General features: G+C 41.1%; 1 protein-coding gene across 2 annotated transcripts in view; it reads right to left on the bottom strand.

Annotated features, from left to right (window-relative positions):
- ERBB4 (erb-b2 receptor tyrosine kinase 4) overlaps positions 1 to 16,484 on the bottom strand; it is a 1,426,503-nt gene that overhangs the window by 142,161 nt on the left and 1,267,858 nt on the right. The window lies entirely within an intron of this gene.

Here is a 16,484-nt window from a genome sequence, read left to right as displayed (position 1 = left end):
CAGCTCAGGGATGGTCATACCATGGTGCAGCAGAGGTGCTCATAAGATAATGGAGCCCAGTTCCTTCTAGTACAAAGACATTATTGGACTGCAATGGGCCCATGTACTGTTCTTGTACAGGGGCCCACTTCTGTCTGTGTCCGCCTCGGTGCCTCTGTCAGGTGGTACTTGGAATTACGGCTGCCTATAGTGAGTAAAGTAATGGCAGGGATCTCATGCACAGGGATACACCAGGGGATTCATTTGTTCCCTGTGGGCCCATACAAGTCTAATCATATTAATAATTACCATATTTTATTAAATGAACTACTACAATAGTGTAAAGGAGTGGAAAAGCTACCAATACCTCCCCCCTGAAGGATTTACAGTAATATAATGCACTTCCATGTTTTGAATGTTGTTTTATCTATTTTGTGACTTGCAACACGTAGCCGACCAGTGGACAATTTTAACTATTGGGGCAAGCCCATGAATGGAGGAAGTTAAATGTGCCCAAGAAATTCGGTTTCCTGTTTGTGAAGCAGATAGGGAAAGGCATTGAAAATGAAGGGTCCTATGGTCCTGTTGTTCACAGACCTGCATTAAAAAGGGTTATGTGTGCCAAGAAGGGAGACCATACTTGGGTAGCATGTCCTGACCTAAACAAAGTATCAAGAGACAGATGGATTCCTTATCTCAGGAAAGTGAGGCCTACTGCATGCGTTATCTATTCTAGATAAGAAGTGGAAGTGTAGCCAAACCTGAGGGTCATGGAACAAACCTAATAACTGAACCGGAGTATGACTTGAAAACATGCATGATGTAAAGCAGGGGTCCCCAACTCCAGTCCTCAAGGCCCACCAATATGTCATGTTTTCAGGATTTCCTTAGTCTTGCCCAGGTAATAATTGCATCACCTGTGCAATGCAAAGGAAATCCTGAAAACATGACCTGTTGGTGGGCCTTGAGGACTGGAGTTGGGGACCTCTGATGTAAAGGCATGTTCACACTGGCCATGGAAAATAGCAAAACCCAAGAAAAAACATTGTGTGCATGTACCCTAATGAAAATAAATCAGTAAAAAAGCAAGTGCATTAATTAATTAACATAGGGTATTTAGTAAACACTGTTTTTGATCAAAAAAAGCATAAAGCTGTCCCACCACGACAAGGTATACATTAGAGAGTGTAGTTACTGTCCCAGTTGGGTACACCTTGTCGCGGTGGGACGGCTATATGCTTTTTTTAATCAAAAACAGTGTTTACTAAATACCCTATGTTAATTATTTAATGCACTTGCTTTTTTACTGATTTATTTTCATTAGGGTATATGCCCACATTGTCTTTTCTTTGCTTCTGAGGGTCATGGAGAAGATGTTCAGGCTAGGATATGAGTCCACCTACGATGAATAGAAGATGCAGTGGCACACCAAGGGGCTTGTGGCCCACATCAATTGAAAGTTGAGAATGGTTGCGAGAGTTTATAGCAATACACCTCAGGTCAGGCGGCATATTCAAGGGAAGATGGAGGTTCCCTTTGTGATCTGTTTGTTCAGTACAACATGTAATAGAAGAAATGTACTGCCATGTGTAACCATAAAGTTCCTGCCTCTGGATTGTGAAGAAGTTGTGTTCTTTAAGTGTTACGCCTGCTATCTGATGTGTATACGCTTCACCAGTTTACTTAGCAAAGAAAATTCTATTTTGAAACTCTGATCTCTCTCATTCATCTCTACTTCGCGGGGTCCTGGCCTGCCATGTCAAGCGGCAGCACAAAGTCTGCAATGGCGTATCACTATGGTAAAGCCAGGATCTCCATTTTTCTGCAATGTCTGGGGAGACAGAAACATCCCTTGATCAGGGTGTGCAACATCCACATAAAAAACAAAAGGATCTGATTAGTGGCTGATATGTGATTCCTTAGGTTAAATTCCCTCAATTAATGGAACTGCAATGTTAACCCTGCTGTTGTCTTCGGTCAAAAACGACCGACCTCGAACTTCAATATTCTTTAAAATATTCAAGATGCGGCTCTGAAACCCGTGGCAGACCGACCCATCCTCATTTAAGTCAATCAACCACAAGTTTCAGAACCACATCTTGAACACCCCCAAAAAATACCAAAGTTCATAATCGGTCTCCCCAGACCAAAGACAACAGCAGGGTTAATTAATTGCAAATGGCAGATCATCAAATATCATCACAATTAGTCGTATTGACAGATACATCTCTGCTGCACTGCCATTAATTTTATAGCTTGTATAGATAGCTTGTTCATATTTGTACACTGCATAATAAGTGATTACATCTCTTATGATAAACATTTCGCCTCTCGAACGGGCCGCCTAGATATATCGGCGTACGTGTCTCCACAACTTCAGTGAACACTGTTCTTTCATTATTGACTTTGGATCAGGATATAAGAGTTCCTTAGATGCATTACTGTATTTCGTTCTGAATATTTACTGGCTTATTATTTAGTAATAATATTTAGTAAAGATACCTTTACTCTCATTGCTCTTAACATTTGGGATTATGATACTCTGTTTAGTGTAAAGATTGATAGTCTTCCTTATGAATTATAATAAAGTTTTGTATGTTTTTAGGTCCACTCTGTATGTAGACATATGCACCTTGATGTAGACTAGCGTTACGTGCCCACTTTTGTCCGCTGCTATGCCGGAATGTGTGCGGCTGAAAACTCAAGTAAGTAAATAATTGTCCCCTTCTTTCCAGCGAGTGTTCATTTAGCATAAACAGCCTCAATGCACAGAGTAAATTAATGGCACAGTCTCCCATGGCAATCCTCCAATTCTTCTCTTCTCCCTATTAATATTGTATACTCGGATGTGAAGACTGTTAAACAAGATCCATGCTCTCTGTCGGTATCCTGAGCACATTCATTTTGTTGTGAGCTGTTTGCTATTAATGAACCATCCAGGTGTCTTGACAGATAAGCCAACAATACCTCAATGCATGTCTCGTGTTCTCCCCAAAGCATTTCTCAGCTCGGCAGATCCCAGACTTGTGCTATCACAGAGTCTGAAATGTACACGCTATCTCGTTACAATAACATAACACTTTGCTTCTGACTTTCATCGCTCAGTCATAACTCTCACATTTGTGTTATGCTGTACTTATCTGAACGCATCCACTATGGTTAGTCTATTTATGGATGAGGCCACTCTTTCTCCATAAACATGCAAATTGTCTTTTCAGAAAGGAAGAGGGGTTAAACTTTAGTGCCACCTATTGGATGTAGCAATCCTAAAAATCTATATTCACCCTTTAGTGAGCCTTGCCACATGACTTAGGGTTGAAACCAAATTAGACACTTTGCAGATGCATGTTTTGTGTTATTTACTCCTCCTCAGTGCAAAACAAGAGATCTTGTTTGTCTGGGTGAGAGGCATCTGATGTGGAAAAGTCTTGCGAGAGGAGACTTATAGACTATGGAATGCTATTTTGGGAAATTTAAGGGGTTATCCAGGACTTGTACTATTTGTGAGTATGGGGTTAAAAATTAACAGGCGTTTACTAGCTACCTGCCTTTTCTGCATGGGGATAATCTTTGCCAACACAGCCAGCAATTTCCACCCTTTATTTCACTTCTCATCAAAATAGCAGCACCTTGTCTCTCGCTCTGTCATAGGGGGGTCATTGAAGACGTCATGTTGACTGACAGTAGTTAGGTAGCAGGGAGCTGGCTGTCAATCGGCATGACATCAGCAGAGACTCTCTGTCATCAGAGCAGAGTGGAAGAGAAGTAGCTGCTCTGTCAATGTGACATCAGAAGAAGCAGGGGAATCACTGGCAGGAGCGGTTTGTGACCACTCAGAGCCAGAAGAAATTGTTGCTGTGTAGAACAGGCTGGTCTTTAGCAATGATCTGTCTTTTAGTATTAGCCCAATATTGAAAAATAAGAAATGTCCCAGATAACCCTTTTAAATATGCAAATTGCCTCTTCAGATAGAAAGGATTTAAACTCTAGTGCCCCCTGTTGGAAGTAGCAATCCTAAGGGTAGATGTACATGGTTAGTAAGCGCTGCGGGTTGGATTTGGCGAACTTGTGCAGCATCCAACCCGCAGCATCCAGATCTTACAGCATAGTGGATAGAATGTCAAGAAATCCCATGTCCAAAATGTGTGCACTGACGCTCGCAGCTCACCTGTGGAGATGGACATGTGGCTAGTCTTTACAGACCACAGCATCTCAATTTATCTTGCTGAGACGCGAGCCTCCACAAGATAAATATCACCCGTACAATGTATTGGATGCAGTGAATTCGCTCAGTTCAATGAACACATGTGGATTCACCTGTGTTCAAAAGCCGGCAGCGCTTTGGACGCAGTGGACATGTGCTGCGTCCAAAGCGCTGCCAATTACTCACCGTGTGCACATACCCTAAAAGTCAATATTGACCCTTTAACAAGTCTTTCCAAGTGATTTAGGATAAAAGGCAAATCAGATTCATGTGACAAGACTAGTTAAAGAGCCAATACTGACATTTCGGATTGCTATTTCCAGTAGTTGTCGCTACAGCTCTAAGTCCTCTTCCTCTCTGAAGAGACAATTTGCATATATCGTTTTCCCAGAGGAGCATTGCATGGCCTATATGTCTCTTTACGCTGGCTTGGCACTCTCCACAAGGAAAGATGTTACTCCCTTAGACCTCTATATATATTTATACTATGGAATATTTATTTCCATTCCAAATATTGAGCTTATACAAATTTACGGCACGTATTACAGGCCAGATAAGGAAGGCATTTGACACATGTCTCCTCATGCTCATAGACACAATGAGATGGATATTATCCTTAGCCAACTTGGCATAATCTACAGATGCAGAATTTCTTAAAATATTATATTAAAGGGAATCTGTCACCTACTTTTTCATATATAAGCTTCGGCCACCGTCATCAGGGGCATATCTACAGCATTCTGTAATGCTGTAGATAAGCCCGCGATGTAACATGAAAGCTAAGAAAAACAAGTTATATTATACTCACCTGCGCTGGCGGTCCGGTGCGGTCCAGTCCAATGGGCGTCGCGGTCCGGTCCGGGGCCTCCCATCTTCATACGATGACGTCCTCTTCTTTGTTTCCTGTCGCGGCTCCTGTGCAGGCATACTTTATCTGCCCTGATGAGGGCAGCACAAAGTATTGAAGTGCGCAGGCGCGGGGCTTCTCGGACCTTTCCCGGCACCTGCACACTGCAGTACTTTGCACTGCCCTCAACAGGGCAGATAAAGTACGCCTGCACAGGAGCCATGACAGAAAGCAAGGAAGAGGACGTAATCGCATAAAGATGGGAGGCCCCGGACCGGACCGAGACGCCCATCGGACAAGACCGGACAGCCCCCCCAGGTGAGTATAATAAAACTTGTTTTTCTTATCTTTCAGATTACATCGGGGGCTTATCTACAGCATTACTGAATGCTGTAGACAAGCCCTTGATGGCGGTGGCCGAAGCTTATATGCAAAAAAGTAGGTGACAGATTCCCTTTAAGTTATATCACGTCACAGTATTGCAAAAAAGTGTAACTGAACACTCAACACTGAACATATTCCAAGGAAAAATCCTTTGAATATGCTAATTATGAGTCAAAATATAATTTTCTGCCCCTTGATGCACCATTATAAGTGTGTTAGGTTAAGTAATGCTAGTGTATATTTGTGTCCCAGCCTGTGAGACGTCAATCATTCCAACAGAGGAGCGGAAATCTATTATGACTATTCACCTGAATAACGCCACCCAGATGACTATTGAGGCTAATTAGCATATAGTGTGTAAACAATTATTACTTCAATGCAGAGTTTATATCTTAAGCAATCTATTGCAAAGCAGTAAAAAGCTGTGATAGTTGATAAGGATAGGAAAATCAAAAGACGGATTCCCTTTAATGATGTCCTATCTAACCCCAAAGGTCAAGTAACTGTTGGAAATGCATTCCCAGGCTGATATAGAAATGGAAACCATTTGTCTTATTGAGTAAGCGTGATAAAGGTTCTTAGATCATAGGCTTAAGGCAGCACATGTTCGCGACCCCATACAAGCACATCTCACAAAGTCCCTTGGCTATGATAAATAGGAACCTCACAAAGTAGATTAAGATTAAAATAAAGACTGAGATTAAATCAGTTACAATTATTGCAATATCAGCAGTGAATACAAAACATGAAGCTGACTCTCTAATTCTGCAAATTGTCAGAATGAATCACCTCTATGGAGCAATGTCTACATAGGATGCACATCCTAAGCAAGTAATGCAGGGGTTTATTTCATATATAATTATAATGGCATCTCTTCACAAAACATTTCCTTTTATATTTTTTATTAGAAGTTTACATGAAGAATATTTCATAGACAAATGATTGCACTTCAAAAAATATATCCCCAAAAGTCAAATATCACTATGAAACTGAATGCCAATCACCTCTTAAGGGTATGTTCACACTATGCGGTTTTTACTGCGGAACTGCCGCGATTTTGCCGCTGCGGGTCCGCAGCTGTTTTCCATGCAGGGTACAGTACAATGTTACCCTATGGAAAACAGAAACCGCAGTGCACATGATGCGGAAAATCCCAAAAAAAACCGCGCTGAATTGCTGCGGAAAAAAAGAAGGACCATGTCACTTCTTTGTGCAGAATCGCAGCGATTCTGCACCCATAGAAATGCATTGATCCGCTTACTTCCCGCATGGGGCTGTGCCCACCATGCGGGAAGTAAGCGGATAATGTGCGGGTTATACCCGGGGTGGAGGAGAGGAGACTCCTCCAGGCCCCGGGAACCATATTTGTGGTAAAAAAAAAGAATTAAAATAAAAAATAAGCTATACTCACCTCTGAAGTCTCAGCGCTGCACGCGGCCGTCCGGTCTCAGGTTTGCTATGTGACCAGGACCTTCGGTGACGTCGCGGTCACATGACCGTGACGTCACGAAGGTCCTGGTCGCACAGCATCTTTGGAACCGGACCGCCACCTGCAGCGCCGAGGAGATCGGGACGTCAGAGGGTGAGTATATAATTATTTTATTATTTTTAACACTACTATTGATGCTGCATATTATGCAGCATCCATAGTAGGGGTAAAATCCCGCAGCGGAACCCGCAGGACAAACCGCGATAAATCTGCAGGGATAACCGCAGCGGGTTTGCCCTGCAGATTTATCAAATCCACTGCGGGAGAACCCGCAGGACAGAACGCAACGTGTGAATGTGGCCTTATACAGCTCTGGCAAAAATTAAGAGACCACTGCAAAATTGTCAGTTTGTCTGATATTTTTTCTCTTTATAGGTATATTTTTGAGTAAAATGTAAATTGTTCTTTTATTCTAGAAACTTCTGACAACAACATGTCTCCGAATTTCCAAGCAATAAATTTTGTTTTGTTTTTTTCTGGTCAAGATTAAAGTAAAAAAAAAGTGCTTTCAGACCTCAAATAATGCAAATAAAACAAGTTCGTAATCATTTAGAAACAACAATACTAATGTTATAACTCAGGAAGAGTTCAGAAATCAATATTTTGTGGAATAACCATGATTGTTAATCACAGCTTTCATGCGTTTTGGCATGCTTTCCACCAGTCTTTTACACTGCTTCTGGCGCAAAAATGTAAGCAGTTCTTCTTTGTTTGATGGCTTGTGACTATCCATCACCCTCTTGATTACATTCCAGAGGTTTTCAATGCATTGTCTAGAAATTCATGCCATTTTTTTTGTTAGTGTACCTGTCAGTTGATACATGCTGCCCAATCTGTGAGCAGCATGTATGCGGCACTGGCTGTATGAACTCAGCCAGGTAGTTTGACTCTGAAATGCAGCGTCGTTTTAAGAATAAACATACTTTAAAAACTACTGGAGACCAAAACCGTGCTGTAGACTACTCGGTCAAGGGGGTCCCTGGCGTCTTCTCCCCTCCCTGTGCCCTGGATAGGTCTCTGTCTATGTGCACGTATAGACAGACACCGAGGATCCGCCTACCTGACTAGTAAACCACACAGCTTGGTCACCAGCAGCCTTTAAGGTGTGGTTGTCTCTGAATCGCGGTAGCGTTTCAGAATCAAACTTCCTGGTTGAGTTTATGCAGTGCCACAGATTGGGCAGCATGTATAAGCTGAGAGGTTCTCTTTAAGGCCCGGGTCACATTATCGTATAACATCCGATGTGCGAACATCTGATGCAATATGCTAATGACACTCGGCTCAAACTCTGCTGCGAGCGTGTGCAGAGTGTCAGTGCTCCAATCCCCTCGTATGAGAGCATCACAGCACATGTGCAGAGGAGACGGAGAAACTAATTTCTCCATTTCCTCTATTGACGGCATCCGCGGTAATTGCACTACACTCGGATCACATCTGAGTGCGTTCCGATGTTTTGCACATAACCATAGACTTGTATGAGTGCGTGCTGTCCGATATCTTGGCATGCAGAATTTTTTTTTTCCCATGCCGACCCGGCATGAGCAAATAGACGCTAGTCAGCACTGCTCCATAGAATAATATTGGAGTGAGTGCTATTCAATGAAATATCGGCTATCACTTGTCCAAGTTATACGTCAGATTGAGACAGCCCTAACCCTGAATTCAATAGGAAGTGAAGCTCCCATATGATGCATCTTAAATAGTGATGAGCGAATATACTCGTTACTTGAGATTTCTCGAGCACGCTCGGGGGTCCTCCGAGTATTTTTTAGTGCTCGGAGATTTAGTTTTTCTTGCCGCAGCTGAATGATTTACATCTGTTAGCCAGCATAAGTACATGTGGGGGTTGCCTGGTTGCTAGGGAATCCCCACATGTACTTATGCTGGCTAACAGATGTAAATCATACAGTTGCGGCAGGAAAAACTAAATCTCCGGGCACTAAAAAATACTCAGAGGTCACCCGAGCGTGCTCGAGAAATCTCGAGTAATGAGTATATTCGCTCATCACTTGTCTTAAAGAAATGGTATCAATATCTAGTCTACAAATCTATAATAAAAGGATATATATCTATCTTTCTATTGTCTAATAGCTTTTGTTTAGTAAAAACAAAATGATGTAAAAACTTCAAGGTTGAAAAAATACGTTCATACACCCATTACAGTGAATAGGATGCCAAAGTGAAAAACTGATTTTACCGATGACAATTTTTTTCATCAGTTTTATGGTCATTCATAATCAATTTTAATATAACTTAGTGAGAAGGGCTATGAATGTTACTCACAGTGGTTCAAATGTATCCTGTGCTCGTCATATCAAACATTAACCCCTGCCAGCTGCCAGTCATGTACCTGAAGCTATAGAGGAAAGGTAACTGCCTGTCATATCCATGCCATTAATTATTACTACTTTAGTTCCTCTGAATACACAATTTAAGAAACATTAGCTCACATGAGTTCTGCAGTCAATAAAAATGTACCCTGTGGCCTCTTTCTGAATTACAGCTATTAAATATTACTTTAAATGTCAAAAAGAGGATATGAATATATTTTAAAGCAATTAATTCAACAATGTTTTTTTTTCTCCGGGATCCAGGGATTATGGAAAGTATAAAGAGTATCATAACTGTAATTATAAGAAGGTTTGTTGAAGTCTGCGAGGCAATACACCCCAATTCACAGCTAATTGCTACGAGTGTCATCGCTCCAGAGCCTCTGCCCAACATCACAATCTACAAGAAGCAGCTAATGGAATTACAGGATTCACAATTAGCTGCAGAACAGTCATTTACACAGGGCTAGGGCACCCCTGTCTGAAAGGTCACCCCAAAAATGAAATATGTTTTGTGACTCAGAATAACAATTAGTACCTGGATACTGCAGTGAAGGTGAGAGGTTAATAAGTGGTTATGAGTTATAATGTATATGAAGAGGGAACGAATGGGTAAGTGGCATTAATTGTATAAATGTCAAATATAGGAGCGAAAAAATACAAAGACTTGTAGGCAAATAATATATGTAAAATATACATGAATACTGTTATCTATACCATGAGGCTGCATATAATGAGCCAGATTATACTATATTTTATTCTGTAGCACCAGCTGTTTGTGGAACAACATATCCCAGAATGCCTTTAAAGTCTTAAAGAGTAACTGTCATTAGTTCACAAGTGTCCCATCTTTGTTCCTATTTTATTCCTTCTGCTCCCCTTAGCATTGTTTTTATTTTTGGTTTTAATCCATCTTATAATTTCAGAGCTATGGGCCTTTTTATTTAGTGCTATTTTTTATGGTCTTCACAAGAGGGCGTGGCTCAGAGGATTATATGGGGGTGTGTCTTTATTCTGCTCTACATTATTACCCTGTGAGCCACACTCTCTTAGTAGAGAAGATAAAATGCAGCACTAAATGAAAAAGACCAATATCTTTGGAACCGTAAGGTGGAAAAGCGGAATACTCAGAGGAGAAATTTGACTAAAGCAAGAATAAACGCTGAATACTTTTTTTAAAATGCATCACAGAGTCCCAGAGACAGGGGACTTTTAAATTAGCGCAAATATTTATGGCCTTTATCAATGGGATGTGGCTTTCCTTATTTTTTTGGTGGGGTGTCTTTATTCTGCTTTGCATTATTAGCATTTTAGTGGGGGCCGTAAAAAGCAGTAGAAAATAAAAAGACCCATATTTATGGAACCATAAGGTGGTAAAAACCTAAAAAAAAAGTAATGCAAGGGATAGCAACTGGAATAAAACAGGAACAAACACTGCCCACTTTTGAACCGGTGACAGATCCTCTTCAACTGTTCTAGTATACAAGTTCTGAACTATTAGAAGTATTATATGTAAAATTATGTTAATTATAGGGGTTGTATCACATTTACAACTTGTCACTTAATGTACAAGATAATAGATAAGTGTCTGATCACTGGGTGTCCCATTAATTATGAATATGGAGGTCCTATGTTTCCTTTTAGGATGGAGAGGTGAACCCATGTGTTCTCCATTCATAGTCTATGGGTCTGAAGGAGATAGGGATCTCTGTCAGTTCTGTAGACTATGAATGGTATGGCAAAGATCATTCGGTCTACGCTAATGGAAGACACAGGACCCCCGTCCTCAAAATCAATGACTCGTAGACTGGTTGTGATTATAAATAAAGAAAACAGAAAGGTTTGGCTATATTAAATTGATAAACCAGGTTCACCTGAGCAACAGACATTACTCTTTACCAGCTCTGTGCTCTGGTTCATAGAGGGGTTCTTTGTGTGGTTTTTGGGGGATGAGGGTTACAATATTACCTATATACCCTCCTGGAGCATATGCAATAGGGTATGAACATTTTTTAAAGTCTCTGCTTCCTCTTTTGTATGTGAGATACGGGATCACCCAAGAACACACTCCTCTGTCTTCACGGAATTCTCAAGGTCAGCTGCTTCATTCTCAAACAACGAACTACAAGCAAGTCTAGCGGTTCAGTAGAAGAATAGAAGAATGCTGTCAGAAAGGTACAAGAAATTGTATCTGACTGATGTCACACACAATATGGCTGCACTTGGGGAGAAAAGAAATCATTCCCCAGACCGGTCTCATCCTGTGGAGAACACTGCCATTATGCTGAGCAGACAGTCTCCCAAGAGACATATTGGAGCATATGCTTCTAGCAGAGCATGCCACTCATCGATTTAGCTATTAGGCAATGAATACAGTGAATGGAACATTAATCAGTGTATACAGACAACTGCCTGACTTTGTGTTGGTCTGTCCGGCCCTTGGCTATATCAGTTGTATGTTAGTACAGTCACTACTGTTACAATCTGGTGTTTTGTCCGTATCAATAGTGATATTTAGTGAACGCATTGTGTATGACTGGTCACACTGTCTTGTTGATTTCATGATATTGTTTTTCATTTTATTCAATTAAATAAACTATTTTTGTTACCTTAGAGGTTTACTAAGTAAAAGTCATAATTAAGTCAATTCGCCTAAGAATGTAAAAAGCCAAAATTAAAAAATACACTTGACTCTGACTCTCTGATGAAGAAATGTCCAAGATTTGGAAGCTCAAAAATGCCTAGTAATTTATTATATACCACACTTATGACATGATAAAGTACATCAATTACAGGGGCACGGCATTGTTCATATCTGTATAAGCATGGCCGCAATAGTGACTACTCAGGGTTGATTTTGCACAGGTGTGACTAGGGTGGCGAATGGCGATAATTGTTATATGCTGTAATGGGTGCTCTTCTGGTTCTATAACCAAGAGAAAAGAGCGTTACACAATGATAAGCACTAGTGATGAGCGAGTGTCCTCGTTGCTCGGGTTTTCCCAAGCACGCTCGGGTGGCGTCCGAGTATTTATGACTGCTCGGAGATTAAGTTTTCATCACCTCAGCAGCATGATTTACAGTTACTAGCCAGCTTGATTACATGTGGGGATTACCTAGCAACCAGGCAACCCCCATATATACTCAGCCTGGCTAATAGCTGTAAATCATTCAGCTGCCGTGATGAAAACTAAATCTCCGAACACTAACAAATACTCAGAGGTCACCCGAGCGTGCTCAGGAAAACCTGAGCAACAAGTACACTCGCTCATCATTAATAAGCACTAGTGATGAGCGAACAAGCTCGGATAACGTGTTATGACACTGTGGCTGCATGTTTTGCAGCAAAAGACATACGCAACACATGCAGGGATTGCCTGTTTGTTAGGCAATGCCCGAATGTGCAGCGGCTGTCTACTGCCTCAAAACATGCAGCCGCGGGATCTCGAATATATTATCTTAGCACTCCCAGGATGCACTCCTTTATAAAAAATATACAAATTTTATTGACAACAAAATACAAGCACTAATATAAAACAATTAAATCAAGATAACCCCAAAACTGACATACATAATAGACTCTGTACTAGAGTAATACTCCAAATAATGTTAATGTCAAAATTCGATGACTATAGTTTTATTCTATATAGATATAAGAAGTGCCATATATGTATATTCTGTATAATATATTTTTTATATATACCGTATGTATATATATATATATATATATATATATATATATATATATATATATATATTCTTATATGTATACCAGAAAAAAATATAGCAGAAATGTTCTTCCTTGTAAATAGGACAGGATGCAGCTGTATGTCCTTTAAATATCCAAAGCGTAAAAAAATAGGAAGTACTCCAAACACAGTATTTGTGTAAAGTAGGTATGATTTAGAATCTATCTTCAGCAAAAAGAAAAGCAAGACGTCCAGGAAATGGTGATATCTATGGACCCACATAATTAAGTCTGTATATAAATTGCATAAAAAAAGATAAGGAATTGCTCAAGCTTAAGGTACCTTCACACATAACGATATTGTTAACGATATCGTTGCTTTTTGTGACGTAGCAACGATATCGTTAATAAAATCGTTATGTGTGACAGCGACCAACGATCAGGCCCCTGCTGGGAGATCGTTGGTCGCTGAAGAAAGTCCAGAACTTTATTTCGTCGCTGGACTCCCTGCTGACATCGCTGGATCGGCGTGTGTGACGCCGATCCAGCGATGTCTTCACTGGTAACCAGGGTAAACATCGGGTAACTAAGCGCAGGGCCACGCTTAGTAACCCGATGTTTACCCTGGTTACCATCCTAAAAGTAAAAAAAACAAACAGTACATACTTACCTAACGCTGTCTGTCCTCCAGCGCTGTGCTCTGCACTCCTCCTGCACTGGCTGTGAGCGTCGGTCAGCCGGAAAGCAGAGCGGTGACGTCACCGCTCTGCTTTCTGGCCGCTATGCTCACACAGACAGTACAGGAGGAGTGCAGAGAAGCAGAGCGCCGGGGACAGACAGCGTTAGGTAAGTATGTACTGTTTGTTTTTTTTACTTTTAGGATGGTAACCAGGGTAAACATCGGGTTACTAAGCGCGGCCCTGCCCTGTTTTTTCACTAAACACATTTATGACCTATCCAACCCCAACGATCCCAAATGGAGGTCCATAAGTTTCCTGTGTGAATGGAGTGGTGATGCACTGCTCCATACACTTTTAAAGGATGGAACAGCTATCTGCAACAGTCCTGTGGATATAAAGGAGCCAAAGGTCAACCACATTGTAATTCACACACTGGACTTTGGGATTGATGGGGGTGTATAAATGGAAATGGAACAATGAGGAATCCATTTAAAGCAAAAACCCCTATAAGTAGAGTTTGTAGTCACACTTGGCTCCTAGAGCTTGGGGGGACTCAAAAGTTTCAACTCAAAAATATTTCACGAATCCGTTCATTCCTCAACCATGAATGTGCAAAAACCCTAGTCCATGCCCTCATCATCTCTCGCCTTGACTACTGCAACCTCCTGCTCTGTGGCCTCCCCTCTAACACTCTCGCACCCCTCCAATCTATTCTAAACTCTGCTGCCCGACTAATCCACCTGTCCCCCCGCTATTCCCCAGCCTCTCCCCTCTGTCAATCCCTTCACTGGCTCCCCATTTCCCAGAGACTCCACTACAAAACCCTAACCATGATGTACAAAGCCATCCACAACCTGTCTCCTCCATACATCTGTGATCTCGTCTCCCGGTACTTACCTACCCGCAACCTCCGATCCTCACAAGATCTCCTACTCTACTCCCCTCTTATCTCCTCTTCCCACAATTGTATACAAGATTTCTCTCGCGTATCACCCCTACTCTGGAACCCTCTACCACAACACATCAGACTCTCGCCTACCATCGAAACCTTCAAAAAGAACCTGAAGACCCACCTCTTCCGACAAGCCTACAACCTGCAGTAACCACCGATCGACCAAACCGCTGCATGACCATCTCTACCCTCACCTACTGTATCCTCACCCATCCCTTGTAGATTGTGAGCCTTCGCGGGCAGGGTCCTCATTCCTCCTGTACCAGTTATGACTTGTATTGTTTAAGATTATTGTACTTGTTTTTATGTATACCCCTCCTCACATGTGAAGCGCCATGGAATAAATGGCGCTATAACAATAAATAATAATAATAATAATAATAATAGTTTCCTTTGGCCCATATTAGAAAACCGTTACTGTTAAAGACCGTTGATAAATATGGTCCCTGTTGACAATTTTGCATTGTGGCTCACAAACTTCAAGTTACATCACTGTATATAAGTCCATTCAATTATAGTATGATGAAAAGCCTATCCAAGGAAAACCACATTTTATCAAACGTAAGCATATTTTATGCTATCAATTTATCAATGAAACCATACCTAAGTACATTGCTGCCTCAGTAAATCTTCAGTCAATATTAACCCTGTAGCTACACAATAGTGTAATCAGATATACTGTGTGATTTATAACGGCATCCCATTAGTAATCACTAGCACAGAATGTCCATGGCTCCAACTGTACATGTATTCCTCTAGTTGAACTACTGTACTTATTATTCTTTAAAAAAGGTTGTCCAGGTTTGGGATGAAAGTCGGCAGACATTTTATGTGACTGTAGACGTTTGAATCCTCTTAGCGTGTGCACTGTAAGACTGGCAGGATTCTCCGTGCCGTCATCAAGAGTGGGCAGTCATGTGACTTCAAGTACGTGATTTGTATACTTGTGGCAACATTCCGACTAGAGTGAGTGAATTGAGTGAGGCTGCGCACATCTAGTTGGCATGTGACTGCATATCAGCAAATCACATACTTATGGTCACCTGTCTACCCACTCTCTCGCTGCCAGCACCGAAGAATCCTAACAGCATGTGGTGTGCCCGCTGTAAGAATTCACAAGTCTGCAGTTGCATAGAATGTGTGCAGACTTTCATCCCCAATCTGGACCGTGGCTTTAAGTTGAAAGATCTAATTAATAATAATCCTTCATAATCACCAGCGGCCCTACCATGTCCATTTAACTATACCAGACACTGAAAACCTTCTTATCAATTGATTATGCAAAGATACTTACATTCATTCCTTTAACCGTGTAATAAACTGAAAAGTATAAATCACGGGATTCTTTGCTTCTAAAACATCCTGCACAGTTGTCTTAAAAGCTCTCCTGGATATTCGCTGGTAATGGCCTAGCCTGGCTTATTATGTGATGTAATGTGACTATTAATGAGGAAAACGAGCTTCCGTGATTTACTATGAAATCTTTATTTAATTTCTTTCGGTTTATGGGCTCTTTCGCCAAGTATCTAAATCAATCTCACATAAGTCAGTGAAAAGCCCCAGGGGACTGCCAGAAGCCTCGATCGTCAGGATGGATGGGCTATAAAATAGTTATTGGTTGGGGACTTCGTTGGGGGATAGTTCTGATTGCTTGTGTATGTACTGTTGTACTTCATTGTTTTCAGACGCTATAGTCAAATATTTCTCGAATACGGTGAATAATTTCCAGGCAGTCAACATTTAACAGGTGAAGAAGACAAACGAAGCCAGAACAGTCGAAATTGAGTATGAATGGATTAATGAAAAGCAACAAATCCTTGTTTGATTTTCTATTGTGCACCTGCAAGCAAATGCTTTGCAAATTTATTTATTTTTCTCCAAATTTGTAATGATGAAAACATATGTGCCAAAAAATTAAAGCTGTGACATAA

This window comes from Ranitomeya imitator, chromosome 7 (genome assembly GCF_032444005.1).
Source record: "Ranitomeya imitator isolate aRanImi1 chromosome 7, aRanImi1.pri, whole genome shotgun sequence".
NCBI lineage: Eukaryota > Metazoa > Chordata > Amphibia > Anura > Dendrobatidae > Ranitomeya > Ranitomeya imitator.
This window is presented reverse-complemented; position numbering and strand designations above follow the sequence as displayed.